The following is an 18,596-nucleotide window of genomic DNA, read 5'->3' on the forward strand; positions in this document are numbered from 1 at the left end:
TCTACTGTGGTTATATACGGCTCAAGGCTCTGGGTGATGTCAGTGTCTTCGAGGGTCTCACTTGCCCCCAAGGAGTGACACAGAGAAATGAAAGCCATCAACAGATATTTAAAAATGTGGTTTCAGACATAGGTACCTGCTAAGAAGAAAACAACATAAGGTAATTTGGTGAAGAGTGACTTGGTGGTACTGAGCGCAGTACTCGTTTAGCTAGGAGGGTTGAAGAAGCCACTCTAAAGAGACAGTTGAGACCAAAAGGAGGGACAGCCAAGTAAAGCTCTGGGGGAAAAGTATTCAAGAACAAGGAAAAGCCTGTGCAAATGTCCTGAGCTGGGGCCAAGCTTAGCAGGATCTAGGGAGAGAGAAACAAATGGTTGGATGGCAGTAAAAGTCAGATGGAAGTGTAGACATCTGGACAGGGAGAAACAGGCAAGATGCTACAAATCCCCCTGCACCATGCACAGGAGTGTGAATTTTACCTTAATTGGATTCTTAAATTGAAGTAGAGTTGATATACAATATTATATTGGTTTCAGGTATACAACATAGTGATTCAGCAATTACACACATTACAAAATGCTCACCATGGTAAGCAGTTAGATTCGTCACCATAAAAGATTTAATATTGTCAACTATATTCCCTATACTGTGCTTTTCATTCCCATGGCTTATTTATTTTATAATTGGAAGTTTGTACCTCTTTATCCCCTTCACCTATTTTTGCCTACCCCCAAACACCCTCTCCCATGGCAACCACCAGTTTGTTCTCTGTATTTATGAGTCTATTCTGTTTTGTTTTTGTTAGTTTTATTTTTTTAGATTCCACATGTAAGTGAAATCATATGCTATTTATCTTTCACTATCTGATTTATTTCACTTAGCACAATGCCCTCTAGGTCTTAAGAGCAAAACCTGAGGTTTCCCAGAAAAGAAGAAATTCTGCCTCTAGACTGCCTGAGTGTGCAGCCTACATGCCTGTCCTATGAATTTTGGACTTGCCAACACGCAAATCCTATTAGCCAATTCCTTAAAATAAATCTCTTTATACAAATGCACACACACACACACACACACTCTCTCTCTGTCTCTGTCTCTCTCTCTCTCTCTCTCTCTCTCTCTCTCACACACACACACACACACCCCTACTGGTTACATGTATAAACAGAGCCCCTCTGATTCTGCTTCTCTGGAGAACCCTGGCTGATACACTACCGAAAGCAGCTGCTTGTACGTGCACCTTCTAATAAGGCCTGTGTGACCAAGGTGTACACTGAGGTTTGGATGCAGGGACTGCTGAAAAGACCTTAGGTCAACACCCAGAACACGGCTCCATGAAGAAGAGTAGTTCACAGACATCAGAGCATGTTTAGATATGGCCTCCCCAGACTACCTGCAGTCCTTACTACTTGCTGGCAGTATGCCTCACCTTAGTGAGTTGTTATTTTCTCTACAAAATAAAGATAAAATATCTGTCTTTTCAGTTTGTTGTGAAGAGTAAATGAAATGATTTACACCATGTACCTGGCCTGTAGGAGCTCAGCCAGTACTAGTTACCACTCTTTTCCCATCATTTTTTAGGGTAGCTTGGCTGGATCATATGGTAGTTCTACCTTAATTTCTTGAGAAACCTGGTCTATACTGTTTTCCACAGGGCTGCTCCAATGTGCATTCCCACCAACAGGGCAAAAGCGTTTCCTATTCCCCACATCCTTGTCAACACTTATCTCCTGTCATTTTGATGATAGTCATTCTAACAGGTGTGAGGTGGTATCTCATTTTGATTTGCATATCTTTGATGATTAAAGATGCTGAGCACCCTTTCATGTACCTGTTGGCCATCTGTATGTCTTCTTTTGGAAAAATGTCTACTCAGTTTCTCTGCCCAGTTTGTAATCAGATTGACATTTCCTCCCCACCCCCACCCCCTCCTTTTTTTTTTTTTTTTGCTCTTGACTTGTATGAGTTCTTTGTATGTTTGGAATTAACCCTTTATCAGTTGTATAACTTGCAAATATTTTCTTCTATTCCTTAGGTTGCCTTTTCATTTTGTTGATGGTTTCCTTTGCTGAGCCGAAGCTTTCCTAATTTGATGTACTCCTATTTGTTGAGTTTGCTTTTTTATTCCTGCTCTTAATATTGTTTGACAGCACCTCCTTCATCATCAATACATTCTAAGTTTTACTGTGTGCTCACCCCTCTATTTCAATCTACAAAATGGATAATTTATTGTTATATTTATTATGTTTTTCTCTCACTGCCAGGAAGAAAACTTCCCAAAATCATGTTCTCAACTGACTCAAAAAGAAGCTTACTCAAAGATTGTACAATGGTTAGCATTAAAGAAAATAACAACAAAAAAAGAACTTGATGACAGTATATGATTTCAGTTGCTGAGAATGATATTTGGAAAGAAATCTTTTGTCCTGGTGTGAGCTGGTCAGTATTCTTATGACCTGGCAATGAAACTCCAGGAGGGTAAGTTTTGCCAGGACAATGAAGTAGACATTCTAAGGACTTGACACTAATTCGAGCAGTGTGCTCTGTGGTGATGCAATGAAGAATTTTCCTCAAGTCTTTAAGACACATTCAGCACTGTGAACTTGCTTCACTTTTTTTTTCCTCCACTTTTTAGGGGAGGTGCCTCAAAGACCTTTCCATTGCAGTTCCGAAGGAAATTAGACACAGGCACATTTTCATCCTGGAGCCATCTGAATTGCTCCTTCTGTGTGCACGGAACTCCGTAGGTAGCTGTCTTATGGACTGTACCATGCAACTCACCTCTAACAGCACACTGTTGTGTAGATTGCTGTCTCCTCAGCTACACTGGAACTCCACTGGCAAGAGGAGGTCTATTCACTCTCATATTCAACTGTATGGCCAGTGCTAAGCAAGAGTCAACCATTCATTGCTTATCTTATGAATGAGTCCCAAGTACACTCGATCGTCATTAAGTAGGAAAATGTCAGAGTCCTCATTTGGAGACAGGAATTTCATCTCCCTCAAGGTTTGACCAAACAAAGTGAGAGGCAAAAATGTGTTTAGAGTCCTGACATAACCATATCAACCACCATCTCCCAGAAGAGTGTATATCTGATAAACCTTCAAAATTCTACTGTGGGAGAGAAGAGAGTTGATGAAGCATTTGTTCAAGTTGCTGCTGTTATCTTTTTTTGGTTTTTAAAATGTTTTAACTTAATTATTGAGTAGGCAAGAAATTCACAGATACCATAAGTAAAAAAAAAAAAAAGGTACACAGTGAAAAATCTCTTCCAACTCCATCTCCTGTCTGCTCAGCAAACTCCTTTCAACACCACCACTAGTACTATTTTTTTGTGAATCCTAAAGACATTTTACATATGCAAACGCAAATATAAATTCTTATTTCTCCCTCTTGTCATAGAATGATATCATAATTATAAAAAAGTTAATTCATCAGTGCTGATGCAAGTTCAAACCGATGTGGAGAAACTGTCAGATTCATTAAGTGGAAGAAATTAAATTTTAACCCAAAGGAAAAGGGGAACTGGAAAAAAAGAAAAGCATAAAGTGCTTCAGTGGTTTTGATTTGCTTTTCCATGGTCCTTGAGGAAAGCAGAGTATGAGGGGTCTTGGCAAGCCTGTGGGTGTCTGTGTGCTTCAATACAGACATGTTTGGTCATCATTCTTCACAAATAAAAAGCTTAAAGTCTGCCAGGAACATAAGGACATTAGCAGACTGGATGCTTTGCTCCAGTTTGTGGTCAAAAGAATTACGTGAAATTATACAAATGGTCTTAATATAATGGCCATATTGTTTTATTCCTCCATCTCAAAGTTTCTTTCTTTCTTTTTTACTGTTTCTTTTCTGTTATCTGGGCTCTGTTGATGGAGAAATGGGGAGGAACTACAGCAATTATCTGGAAAATTAAGTGGAAAAAAATCCAAATTTCTTTCCCCCAGAAGATCCACGCATATCTAAAATTCAGTATTTTCTATGATTGAGATGACTTCAAGTTTCAGAACATTAAAATTTCTTTCAGGAGCATAAAGATGTATTTTAAAAGCATGGATATCATAAATTTCTTGTCTGAATTGTAGGCTATTATTAAGGTCTATCTTAATTGTTTTTATTAAAAGCTGATCTTTTCCAGCTATCCAAATTTAATAGTAATTAAGGTAATAATCAATTATTACATAGTCAATTAATACTGATTTTCAGATCAAGGCTGAAATGCTACATATATTGAACAAAGTATGTCCCCATGAACCTATTTTCACTACCATTACCCCTGTCCAGTGCCTAGCAGAACAGCCACATATGATTGGACCTTGCTGGGCATCTGTCCAGGGAGCCCAGCTTGGGGACTGAGATTCAGTCAACCAATCAGCAAGCTATGCACTGTACAGAAGGGCCGCATCAGCTCAGAGGAAGGGAGCCCATCTCTAGTGGGTGACAGAAAGCACTACCTTCTTGTGATTCTCAGAGATGCTCAAAGTTCGAGGTCAGCCCTGAAGCCAAGCCCTTTTAAGCCACTGGATGTAATAGGTACAATCAACAATCATGTTTCTGCCAGAGACCATATATCAGATTCATTCAGGATAGCCCTGCATTATATCTGTTGCCTGGCTTAATTATTACTAATGCCAATTTCATTCTAATGAGACTGGATGACCTTTTATATTGGTCACCTTAATCTTGTATGTTCTGTCCCACCTCTGTTTTTATAGCAAGGAGATTAATTTACACAGCAAAGGTGACTCCCTTTCAAAGCTATACCTATGGCAGTAACCAAGATAATCTCTTAGTTGTGTTGTATTTCTTTATCAAATCCACTTTGCCCTGTAGATTGCAAACAAATAATTGCATTTTTTAGAACAATCAAAAAAGTGTACTGTTTCATGATAATTGTGATAACTGTGTTCTTTGATTAGCACCTATATTCATGAAAATAAAAAGCTCATGAGAGGAAAATAACTACTCCCCATGACCTCTCTGAATCTTCCACTGAGTATTCTAGATCTTAATGTGCACATTCAAATCCATCCTGTGCTAACTTGTCTGTGCATAATTTTGGCCAACCTCATCAGCACCTCAGCCAGTCTGGGGAATTCTATAATCTCCACTGGAGCCTAATGAATCCAGAATTATGCTGCTAGGATGGGAAATATCTACTAAAAGCTCTGGATGCTTCCCTTATTTGCAAATCATATAAGAAAAGGATGTCATGGCAGGGTATAAAATTCAAATACTTTGATGCTTTTTTCTCCTGCAATTATCTATGTCTGTATCAAGGATTCTTTGTTTTGATTTGGCATTTTGGGTCAGCAACTAGTACAGATTCTAAATAGGCAAGCTAGCAGAATAGGAGTTGGCAAATTTTCTCCACAAAGAGATAGACAGAAATATTTTAGGCTTTGAATGCCAAACAGTCTCTATTGTAATAACTCAACTCTGTGTTGCAGTGCAAAAACAGCTATAGACAATATGTAAACAAATGAGTGTACTTATGTTCCAATATACTTTATTTAAAAAAGGAGCTGGCAGCTGGATTTGGCCTGTGGGCGATAGTTTGTTGACCCTACAGTTCTGGGACATCTGCTCTCTGGTCTTCCCCATTGGCTATTTATTCAAAAATGTGCCTTTACCATCAGTGATTCATAACAAAGTCTCTACCTTATCTTTCCTTAGCTAACAAGACATTTTTTATTTCTACGGCAGAAAACCCCTCAGAGACTTTCAGAGCTGATTTTAAGAATTCTATTACACCTCAAGGTTGATTCATAATTTAACAACTTATTCTACAGGCAATGCATTCGAGGGAGAATGTTAAGCCTTGAAACATACAATGGATACAGTGGGTCAATACAATGACTTGACTTCTAATGGCTTACTATTTTAGTAAGAAAACATGCCCATGGAATAAGATACCTATGGAAAATACCCTGTAAGGTCATAAACTAGAAAAACAGATTATGGATTATTGTGAAAACATTTGAGAATAAGAAATTTGATCAATTGGGGCCTGCTTTATTCTAGTTTTAAGATGTGGCTCTGTTTTTTCTTCATCTGTTGTATTTATGGTAGTAATTTGATAAGCATATCCTTGAAATCAATGAGATGCTCATGTCCATTTGGATTTCTGAATAGGCAAAAACATTAAGATGTATATGTACTTTCTTCTAACTTAAAATAAAAATATCATTTTCTCCCATCCTCCCCATTTAGTCCCTAAAATAAAGAACAACAGAGCTATCCCTATTCACCTCTTGAAAAAAAGGCATGAAACAAAACCTTGAGCTGATTTTAATGATCAAACATACTATTTGTTTGCAGATAATTCTTGTGGCTGAGCCCTTAAAGAAAGAACTTTTTGTTCAAATTAGCAAAGCTTAAAGGATATGAATTTTAAATTTTCATCCTAAAAAGGAACATGGATGTAGTTGATATCGCTTTAGGCATGTCTTTATTTGAAGTCTGCATAGTTTAAGGCTTGCAGACTGCGCAAGATCTTGATAATTCTGTTAGGCTTCCCAAGTTGATACGTGTTTAAAACCCTGTTGTGAAAAACTGAATCATTTTTTGACTTTATCCCTCTGAACGGCAAACAATGGCATATTTAGAAAAATGTTAGTCAAATGATAAGAAGGAAGTCTTTCTAGTTCTGTGTATGTTAACTACCTACTTATTCCACCCTCTCCCCCATCACTTCTCAGAGGTCTTTCATGTACTTTTGTCAGAGCCATGGATTCTTTAGCTCCTGAACTGGACCCTGGAGGAAAAAACGGCTATAGAAAAACAAAACACACAAACAAAACCCAGGCTGGCCATGGGGTGTAACCAGCAACAAGGAGCTGCAGAATCACAAGAGAGGATTCCTCTGGCAAACCTGTTACCCACCAGCCTGAACCTTAAAATGTCTTTTAAAAAGTTTCATGAACAGTTTACGCTAAGGTATCACACTAAGGTATGAAGCTAGCAAAAGCTGAAAAATATTTCCCACAGGAAATGCTCCCTGCTTGATCTCTCTGGCCCGTGTGGAAGCCAAATTTCTATCTATAGAGGAAGGACCTTTTGTTTTGTTTTATTTTTTGCCCTCTCTCCCCTCTTACAATATTAGATTGCAAACAATAGCTTTTTTGTTTCAAAGCAGGAATAAAGGAACCTAAAATCAGCACACAATTGTGTGACTACTGGTTAGCCTTGTATCCCAAAGTTAAGAAAAAAAAAAAAAGAGTACTCACAAAGCCAGTCATCCAGACCACACCAATAGATAAGGGAAAGCCCAGGAATCTGTGAGCAAAAATCCTCACTCTCCATTTATAAGGCTCTGGCAATATTTTCCATGAGGGCTTGCCAATTTTAAAACACTTTTTTTCTCTTATTTACCCATCTTTAGTCAAGGGAGATATTATTAGTTCTGATCAATCATTCATTGCTCTGAATGCGGTGGTAATGAGAATTTGAACTTATAAGATGCTAATGGCCTTAAAACAAAGCATTTGGAGAGCATCTTTTATTTTTTAAAATCTTACTTGTAATTTTCTATTACCTCTGAAGATGTCTACCAGTTATTTCTCATCTTGGCCAGGAGATGTCACTGTAGTTGGATTAAATAATTTGCAGCAATTTGAGATATTCTGGAAACAATCAAAGTGTTAAAATCTTTCTGTGGAACTGTTATACATATATAGAAAGTTTATATAAACTTCCTGGCATGAAAGTGGACTCTGTGTTCCCAATTCTGCTTCTGGCTAATAGACATAACGTTTGTGTTACATTCCAGATTAAAAGAGATTATTTCTCTCTTCCCTCCTTGCTAAAATGCAAATATACTAGAACAAGATAGCATCATAAACTTAATAATTTAGTCATCTGCCCAAGTAAAAGTTTTAGTGGACACAGCCACAAGAGAGCTCTGCTTACATTTTTCAACAAAATAGAAAAAAATCCTAAAATTTTTATAGAACCACAAAGGACCCCAAAAGCCAAAGCAATCCTGAAAAAGAAAGGTTGGAGGCACCACACTTCCTGATTTAAAATTGTACTACAAAACTATAGTAATCAAAACATTATGGTATTGGCATGAAAACAGACACATATACGAGTAGAACAGAATACAGAGCCCAGGGTTAAAAATAAACAAACAAACAGATATAACTGGCTAATATTTGACCAGGATGCAAAGAATATTAAATGGGTAAAGGATAGTCTCTTAAATAAATGGTGTTCAGAAAATTGGACAGCCACATGTAGAAGGATAAAACTGGACCCCCTAAAATACAATAATCAACTCAAAATGGATTACAACTTGAATGTAAGATCTGAAACCATAAAACTCCTACTAGAAAACTAAGGCAGTAAACTCCTTGATATAGATTTTGGCAATGATTTCTTGGATGTGACACCATAAGTACAGGCAATGAAAGCAAAAATAAACAAGTGGGAACACATAAAACTAAAAAGCTCTGCACCACAAAGGACACCATCGCAAAATGAAAAGGCAGCCTATGGAATGGGAGAAAACATTTGCAAGCCATATATCCAAAGGAATTATTATTCAAAACACACAAGGAATTCATATATGTCAACAGCAAAAAACCAAGTGACCCAATTAAAAAATGGGCAAAGGACCTGAACATTTTCTCAAGGAAGACATGCAAATGGCCAACAGGTACATGAAAAGATTCTCAACATCACTAATCATCAGGGAAATGCAAATCAAAACCAAAATGCGGTATCACCTCACACCTGTTAGAATGGCTATTTAATCAAAAGACAAGAGAAAACAAGTGTTGGTGAGGATGCTGATGGAAATTAACTGGTACAGCCATTATGGAAAGCAGTATGAAAGCTCCTCAATAATACAGAACTACCAGATGAGCCAGCAACCCCACTTCATGTGGTGGCAGACAACCCAGCTAGGTCTATTTCTTCTCATTGCAAGTCCGTCCTTTGGAAAGGTAACTGTATCCCACTCATGTCCATCATGAATTCTGGAAAACATTTGAAAACCAAATGTCTGAAAGTCAAGCAACAGACTTCATGTGACTTAGGGTGGGGTGTGAGAGAGGAGTACTTTTTCTTTTTCTTTTCAGCTTTATTGAGGTATAATTGACCAGCACATGGTAGAATACATGCTAAATCAAACTGGAAGAAAAAATAGAGGGAAATGCCCAAATTACCACTTCTCCCCAGCCAGAATGCACTTGATGAGTATTATTTAATCACAGGGTCCAGGATAGTTTGCTGTAACACAAAATGCTTGACATTGCATATACACTATAGTTTCATTTCTCTGTTATTTTTCCTGCCTTTATGAATATATACAATCAAGTAGGATCTTGACCTTTATTATGACAATATTTTAATAGTTAACTATTAGTAATCTCCAGATGACAAAATGATTCTCTGTTTAATTGTTAACCAAAATACCTACTGTTCTTACAAAGTAGGTATGAACTGGATTTTTTTCACAGGACACTCTTTGGAGTCATCTTCTGCACTTGCTCCCCCAGATCCACTCGGGAACTTTCCCTTCTCTGTACCCACGTGCCAGGCTTCAAAAGTTGTATCTAAAGTTCTATCTAAACTTCTAAACTTATATGTACACAACGAGGCTCCTTTGCTCTCTGGCTGCTAACTGGAACTGACCAATGGGCAGCCCAGCAGAAACACAGAAGGCAAAAGAAGAGAGCGGCCATGGCATTTATTATCCTACATCCTCCCCAGTCAGCCATTCATCTACCAAACAAAGGATTCTCTTTCAGACATAGCAGCTCCCTCCGAGTCCTGGCAAGTCCCCCAGGAGTAGGGCTGCCTCTGCCTCTGCCCTGTCAGGCCCAGAGCTAGCCCGGGGTACCACCCATCTTCGTATGGTCCCTTTAGCCCTGCCCTCAACTTCGTAAGGCTTCTGTAGTAAATTCTCTTCAATCACCCTTGTGTGAATGTTCTACACATTCACATCATTTCTGGACCCTAGGTGGCACCTGAAGCATGAAATATACTTTAGTAAAATATGTAATGTTTGCTGTTTATATACCTAACCAGGCCTACATCCCATGTAGATGCCTTACATTGGGAATAAAATAGCTTTTATTCAGATTATCAAAACCAAGTTGTCTGTGGAGAGAAGAAAATGCATAAAGACAACAGGATATTTGAAAAAAAGAGCCACAGAACTAAACTTATTAGATCCAATCATCAGTTGATTTTAAATCCCAATTCCCAGTTTTCAGTACTAAGTGTAGCTGTTTATTGTGTACTAAGTGTGCCAATTATTGGGTGACTACTAAGAGACTGACCCTGTGCTTAGTATTTTAACATAAATCATCTTTAATTTGTGTGATAATCCTGTAAGGCAGGTACTATTCCCACTTGAAGTGCAGGAAAATGAGACTTGGATGGGTGCAATAACCACCCTCATGCACACGGCCAGCTGTGACTTATCAAGGGGTGCACAGCAGCACAGCCAGCTGCAGAGCCCACACTAGGTCTGCTGGACCAGACCACCCCGTCCAGATGGACACACACCAGGGACTCGCACTTCCCATGGTCAAAAGGACTTTAAGAAGTCTGGAGCCTTAACCCAATTCTATTTAATTTTATGTAATCTAATCTTCCAAGCAGATGTCCTCACAGAAACCTGCTAACAACATGTCCATCAATCAGTCTGGAAAACGGTTGTTTCACTTCTGTGCCTGTATTTCCTGATCTCCCTTTCTCAGCGCCGACTCTGATGCCCACCCTTCCTCTAGGGGTCAGTGATTAAACTTCAGAACAGCTGCTCTTAAACATCAGGTGTGGCTGAGTCTCAACCACTGTGATGTTTTCCAAAGGATGTACCACATTTGTTAGACTTGCAAAGCATGTCATAATTTGAGGAGGAGGAGGAAAAGGAAAGAGGAATCTTCGTAACAGGAAGTTTTCTTTAGCGCTTAATGACTTAGGCAGTGACTAGGTTAGCGGACATCTGATAAAATGATTTGCTAACAAGAATGCTGGTATGGGTGACTTTAAAAATAAATGAGTGCAGAAATAATAGCCAACATTTACTTAGCACTAAGAATGCATGGGCACCATGCCAGCTCTGTGAGTTCCCTCATTTAAAGCTCACAGCACCCCTCTCAGGTAGATATGATTATTATCAGTTTCTGATTTTACAGTTGAGAAATTAAGGCACAGGAAGGAGGAAGTGTCGTTGAGCACCAGGTAATGAAACTCCAGATCTATGCTCAGATGAAAGGTTTCATCTGCTTGAGAGATGCTAGCTTCCTTCCACCTCGGAACAGCACGACTCTAATTTTTAAAAAAATCATGTACAATGATCTGAACTTCTTGCAAGGATGAGTGAACTCTAACAATATGAAATGTGGTAGGATTAAATTTTAAACTCAGGTCTGATATAAACGATTTCCTGAGTTCAGGGAGAATTAAAATTTAGTATCATTTTGGAAATGCTCTGGAGATTTAAGCGGACGTAATCTGATCAGGAACCAACTGTCTTAAGAGGGATGACAATAGGTCTTGGGCAGCATCAGAGCAAGTTCAAGGTTCAGAATCTGCCCCTCACAAATTCTCCTCGCAGGTCACATGCATAGAAGAGCATTATTTTGTTTGAAGCTTTACACTTCAGCAGGTCTTCATCTGAAAACAAAGTCATCAGGAGAGCGCAGTGATTCCCAGCCTCATCTTCCTGGGGCACACCCTGCCTCCCACTCTACTGCCCCAGAGCTGGCTGCACACCGTGCAACCACCATCAAACTGAAGGGAGGAAGGGAGGCTGGGGGCTGAAGCCGTGGTGACTCTGGGGTCTGCAGAGGATGGGAGAGACCCACATGATGGGGAGCCCCCAGCCAGCACCATGTGTAGAGGCCACAGCAGGGCCTGAGGCTGTGACCTCAAAGCTGAGTTTAGAGCTCATTAGAGACAGAATCAGAACAGCCTGAAAAGCTGCCAGGGTGGTGGTGGCTGACTGGCTTGAACATCACTCTATTTGTGTTTCACCTTTATGCTCAGCAGATAATGGGGCAGAGGAGAGCACCAGGTTGCCTTAAGAGGCAGCATACATTTGCTCAAAGGTCATGTGGTCTGTTCAAGTGAAAGAAGGCTTATTCTGGCCTTCTTAAAATATCTGAGAAGCTGTCCCAGGGAAGGACCTATAAAACATCCTAGCTGCTGAGGATACTTCAGGGAGCACATTAGGTAATCTTGTCTCCACGCAACTTCTGAACCGGTGGAGACCAAGACATTAAACAAAAGAATGTATTATTAAAAATATTGTTCCAAATGGTGACAGCTGCTAACAAAGGAAAAATATCAGTCATACAGGGCATTTGGAGAGATGCCACCTTTTCGAAGTAGTGTCATTTAAGCCAAGACAATAGGGTTTTGCAAACATGGTAGGTTAAAATGGGGTCATACTGGTTACACTGGGCCCCCAATCTAATAACTGACACCCTAATATGAAGAAGCGAGGACCCAGAGGCCCAGAGGAGGTGGCCATGTGAACACAGACACAGAGACCGGAATGATGTGTCTAAAAGCTACGGGAGTCTAAGGGCTGCAGGGGTCACCAGAAGCTGGAATAGTCAAGAAAATATTCTTCCCTAGAGCCCTCAGGGGGAGCATGGCCCTGATCACACCTTGATTTCAGGCTTTCAGTCCCCAGAACTGTGAGTCATTGCATTTCTCCTGTGGCAAGCCATTCAGTTTGTGGTAGTTTGCTGTGCAGTCCAGGAAACTAATGCAGGATGCATCTCCCTGCTTAGGCAGGCCACGGTGTCTGAAGCAGTGGGGGAGATGGACCTTAGTATATGTCATGTACTATAAAAAGCCCATAGCCAAGGCATTAAGGAGCTTTCGGCACATCCCTGAAATGATTTCTTTCCTCTCTAAATTTAATTTATTTTCTTACTAATGCTTCTTCAGAAATCTATTTCTTAAAGTCATTTAATTTTAAACAGAGGAAGGTAGGAAGAAGAGGCTCTCCATAATCGAAGCCTAACAACCCTGTCTCGGTTTGACCAAATTTAGGGTTTCTGCCTTTCAGAACCCAACTGAATTCTCCTGATATTAGAAGTTTGCTTTGATTGTATCACTTTCTTCCTCAGAACCCTGTTATGGTACTAGATTGGCTTTTTATATCCTTGAATTGAATACCCCCCTGTCTTAGCTCTGCTTATATCCCTGAAATCTCCTGTTCCATTAATACCCTGATACCCTGATCAAGACACACCTCTTTCAAAGGCCTTTCCAGCTATCTTTATTTGAAATAAATTCCCCTCCACCCCTACATTGTAAGACCTTACTTTAGTATCTGCCCAGGCTGTCATTTTTATATTTTGTAAACTCTCCATGGGGGACTGAGATTTACTTGTTTTATTAGTTTTCTTGGGTGGCCATAACAAATTACCACAAACTTAGTGCCTGAAAACAACAGAAATTTATTCTCTCACAGTTCTGGAGGCCAGAATTCAGAAATCAAGGTTGGCAGGACTACACTGCCTTGGGAGACTGTAGGAGGGAATCCTTCCTGCTCTCTAGCTACTGGTGGCTCCGGGTGTCCTTGGCTGTGTCTGCACGGCTCCAGTCTCTGCCTCCAAGTTCACATGGACTTGTGCTCTGGGTGCTTCTCTGATGTGTGGCTCTAATGACACAGATCACTGGATTTGGGGCCCACTCAGGGGACCCTGCATGATCTCATCTTGAGATTCTTAATTATATCTTCCGTGATCCATTTTTCAAATAAGGTCACATTCATAGGTTTTGTTCGGTAGAATGTGGATAAACCTTTTGCAAGAGCCATCATTGAGCCCATTACATTTGTCTTTCCATCCACCTGAACCTGTACGTTTTTATGCATAATGTGGACTTGGTAGTTAATTTCTGATTAAGTTGAATCAAGTTAAGCTTTTGGTCTCAGGCTTCAGAGTGCCCACAAATAACTCTGATTCACTTTTTACTAACCACATCAAACTCATGCTACACCACACACTCCACACCGGTGTATGATTACAGTTCTGCCAGTGGATTTTATTAGGTATTAAATGATTCTCCCCATACTGAGGAGACAACTGGCATGGTAAGTATGTTAGTGATGGATAGAATATTGAGTGCTGCTACAACACGTAAAGGACCTAAGAGTCTGACAGGAAAAGAAGAATGATTCGAGAAAATAGGAAATATCAAAAGATGCAACCAGTAATACTCAAATACTTTGTAAGTAAAATCTAGGCAGTGACAGATAGTTTGAATTCCAGTTGTATTATTGGTTGTCCAGTTTCATGGAAGCTCTGTAATATTTCACTTTTCTTTGAAGGGGAGGGAGGCAGGCAGGAAGGGAGGAAGGGAGTGAGGGAAGCAGGAAGGGAAGGAAGGGAGCAAAGGACAAAAAAACAAACCTCTAATGCATCTACCGTTGATTTCACAGTATCTCAATGATTATTGAGAATTCATCTGTGGAAACATCTATCAAAAAGCCGAGAACTTGTGAGGACGCTGCATTTAGTAGCACTTGCCCTAGAAGACAAGTTTTAGATAATTAGGTCACAGGCGGAAGCTATTTTTTGCACATTCATTTTCTCTGCTTGAGGACTCACTTCCTAATGACAGTCTACCCCAATTCAGCAGATAAATGGAATAATTCCAACACTGAATATTGTTTTTATAAAGTATTTTCTGTTAATTATGAAAATGAAGAAGTACCATTGTTTTACAGATGCCACCCAGAACCACATGCTGCTGCAGCCAATCTGGATTCAGGAGTTCACCCCACTAGCAAGTTACAGCAAACAGGCCACAACACACACCAGATGCAGCTCAACTGTGATGTGAGTTAAAAGGATTTAATTAAAAATGTCCAGAATCTACTTTGCCCCAGAATTATCACTGGAACACTATGCTCTTTGATATGGTAATACATGCAGCTACTGAGTTCATCTCTGTTGAAAACAGAGGGATCCACATTGCTTTTCATCTTTTTTCCAGAAGCATATGACTTTTAATATTAGGAGGGCTCAAGATTCCATATATGAGGCTCATTTCTTTCCTTTCATGGGGAGTGGGGAAGCAGTGACTGGCTTACATTCTTGGAAGCACGGAAAGCATGAAGGCACCACTCTCATCCACTGATTCTCCTCTGTGTATAAAACACTCCAAAGGAGCTTTTCCAAGTTTATAACCAACTGGATGCAAAGCTGACTAGTTTGCTGCTGGAAGCCTGCCTCATACTCTGGGATATCCACAATGGGCTGAGTGTGTGTGTGTGTGTGTGTGAGTGCTTGTGTGTGATGCACATGTAAATGTGGGTCACGGTGGAATTCTCTCTGTGCTGCAGGAGGCTGCCCGCAGCAGGCCTCCACTATTTCTTCCCAAGATGCTTTCACAGGTCTTTGGTGGGAGTAGTGCGGGGCACCCACATGTCTGTCTATGTGTGGTGATGGGAAGGTACAAAGGCCTCATACTTGTAAGCTCTTTTACTGAAATGCTGGTGACTGCATGGAAGCTTCTGCTGGTGAGAGAGAAGTTCGCTTCATCATACCCATGGCTGCACTACGGACTTGATTCCTGGCAGGAGGTACACCCAACCCTCAGAAGCATGAAGGCACAAATGAAAAGGAATAAAAAAACATAAAGCAAGATGACAGTGATGATATATATTCTTATATAACCTCTCCATTGCAAATAGCAGCATAATACTTATGCCAAAAAGGGAAGCCCATGAAGTGTGCTTCTGCATAAGTCTAATATCCTCGGGCATTTGTGTTCAATAACATGGGTCAAAATTCTTAATTTTAAAAGCCTACAAACATACTTTCATATACTTGATGTTATAATCCCAAACACTAGAGCTGAGTACTTTTATTCCTGAATGCGGACCCTGAGAGTCACAGAACTTGCATGCCTTGCCCAGGTCACAGCAAGAGTGCTGATGGAGTCCCGCTTGTCACCCTTGGTTCTTCCTCACGTGCACACAGCATTGCACTATTCCATCCTCCCAGGCAACTTGTACCAAAGCAGCAACCCTGACATTGTGGAAGGCGGAGACTGCGGCCACCGGACCTGCTGTAACCACACAGGCAGCAGGAGGAGCCATCCTTGCCTCTTACTAAGCTGGTGTGTTAGGCTCAGCTTGCTAGAACTGACTGCCCATTTACCAAGACGAAACTCAGGACTGATTTGTCATGTCCCACATCCCTGCCACCTCAGCCACTGTCAAAAGTTCAAGCTTCCTATGAAATCTGAGAGCCCTCATTCCCATTCCCATACATCCTGTCTTACGGCCTATCTCTTCCTTTCCCTGCTAAGCCTGCCCAGTATGACGGCTGGTGCTGTCAACCAGTAACCCAGCACACATCCTTACCTCCTCAACCATTCTGAATGCTCCCTTCACCATTGTGCCTTAACTGAGACCTGTCCCCTGAGCATACACCTTCCTCTGCTGCCCTTGCCAGGGAAGAATGTATTTTCTCCAGTATCCCCTGAACTTCAGGCTTGCAGTTGAGGTAGGTGCCCTCCCTGAACTGCTTGCTATGCCTTTCAACCACTTACCACCTTGTCCTTGCAATGTCATACCTCTTTGAGGCTCGTACCAACCGGTTACACCACCCTGTCCCCTCACTGAAGTCATGTTGGTTATTTCACTAATGGATGACTCACAATGATCATACCGGACACTTCGTCACTCAGCATCCTGGCCTTTCTGTTCTTTGATGTCACCTCCAATGGCCTCTTCTGCTTTATGTCACTTCCTTCCAACATGTCACCCAGGACCTGCTTACCTCTGGGAGCTGCATCAACTCCTAGTTCTCTACCACCCCTCATGCCCTTCCAGCTCACCTGCTAGAAGTCTCAATATTGCCTGGAAACCCTACTACATTTCCTTCCTAAATCCATTTTTCTACTTTATGTATCCTTTCTTCTCTGACATTACCCACCTCTTAGCCAGCTCCCCAATCCCAACCTCCATCTTAGAATGCAGGAAATAATATCCTTATCCTCTCCCAGGCAAATGCCTTCACAGTGGCTGTTGATCTCATCAGCCCTCACTTTCTCAAGAACTTAAGTTTCTTTGCTCTTTCTTTGTTTCTCCTGTGTTATCAGTCTTTCCATTTCAACTCTTCAATCCCCTATCAACAAGAAATGCACACTCTAATTTCTCAGCTTAAAGAAAAGGTCTTCTCTCAACTCCCCAGATATCTTCAGCAGCTGCCCATTTTTATGTTCTTCTTTAGAGCAGTACTCAGTGAGAGATGTCTACTTACATGGCCACCACTTCCTGGTTTCTCGTGTAGACTCAAAAATTTTATATTTTAAAATCAGAGTAAGACACATATATTTTGAAGTTTCTCCTCCCTAGCAGCCACTCACAACTCTTGACCAAATTGCCTGTGATTCACCTTAAAGATACTCACAAAGGACTTCCCTACTTCTCAGTTTTAACACTAAATTGGCTCCTTATTAGTGAATATGCCATTTTACTCCTACATGTGCATTTATATTATACAATACCCCTAACACACACACACACACACACACACACACACACACACACACACACACACATACACACACATTCTCCTTTCTCCATCTTCCCAATGTAGTTATATCTTCCTTCCTTTTTGGTCAAACTAGTATTCACTGGTATGGAAATATAACTCATAAATAAGACTGTGGTGTCCCATTGCTGTATTTTATTTTTTGAACAACTTTAAAAGTTATCCTGTACTTCCCAATGGCTTCATTTTTATGATTATTTTTCTATGTATCACTATTCAGTCTCTACTAGAGCTGTAGAGCTGCTCTTAATTTATTCAAACACAGCAGGTCTACTCTCAGTTCCAATTTCTGCGGGACAAATCCTTCCTGAAGCCCTTTAACCTCTGACTCAAATTAGAATATGGTGGCACAGGGGACGGGCAGAAGAAAAGATGCCCTTGGGAACTGCTGCTACACCTGCCTACTCAGCTCACACAACTACAGCCTGGCCAATAAGGTTAAGAAGGTGATAATGAGATCATGAATAGCAACTGTTTCAGGATAAATGGCATCACAGTGCTCCTCCTTTTTACAGCCAAATGGAGCTTTTGCAGCAGGAAGAAAGAACAGTTTCCCTGACATGTTGATGCAGCACGGCAGAGGCAGCGTCAGCTTCTGGTGGCGGCCAAAGACCAGGCTGATTGCTCTTGTTCATCCACCATATACTGAATTCTTCAGAAAATTAAAGCTGTCTTGATAGAGGTTAGTTGGAAGGTGAAGTTCTATGAAAAGTCTGAAGAGAAAAATCATTTCTATCTTCTGTAGGGCTATTTCAATCACAATTCCCAGAATCTTTATTCTGTTTTAATAAACACAGAGAACCCACTAAGCTCCTACCTTAGATGATAAAAGAGTATTTTTTTTCCCCCTAGAAAATAAAGTAGGTCATGTTTGGGCGATTTCAACTCAAATTAAGGCATATACTGAATTAGTAGAGTTTGAAAGATTTGCAATGTAAATATATATATATATATATATAAAATATAAAAATATAAATGTATAAAATATAGAACAAAATAAGTAAAAACATACATATAATATATATATTATTTTCCTGGATTCTTCCTGAAATTCCTTCCTA

General features: G+C 40.3%; 1 protein-coding gene across 3 annotated transcripts in view; it reads right to left on the reverse strand.

Annotated features, from left to right (window-relative positions):
• Positions 1 to 18,596, reverse strand: part of FBXL7 (F-box and leucine rich repeat protein 7) — a 408,357-nt gene that overhangs the window by 124,139 nt on the left and 265,622 nt on the right. The gene's annotated exons all lie outside the window — the stretch shown is intronic.

The sequence above is a fragment of the Manis pentadactyla genome, chromosome 2, assembly GCF_030020395.1.
Source record: "Manis pentadactyla isolate mManPen7 chromosome 2, mManPen7.hap1, whole genome shotgun sequence".
NCBI lineage: Eukaryota > Metazoa > Chordata > Mammalia > Pholidota > Manidae > Manis > Manis pentadactyla.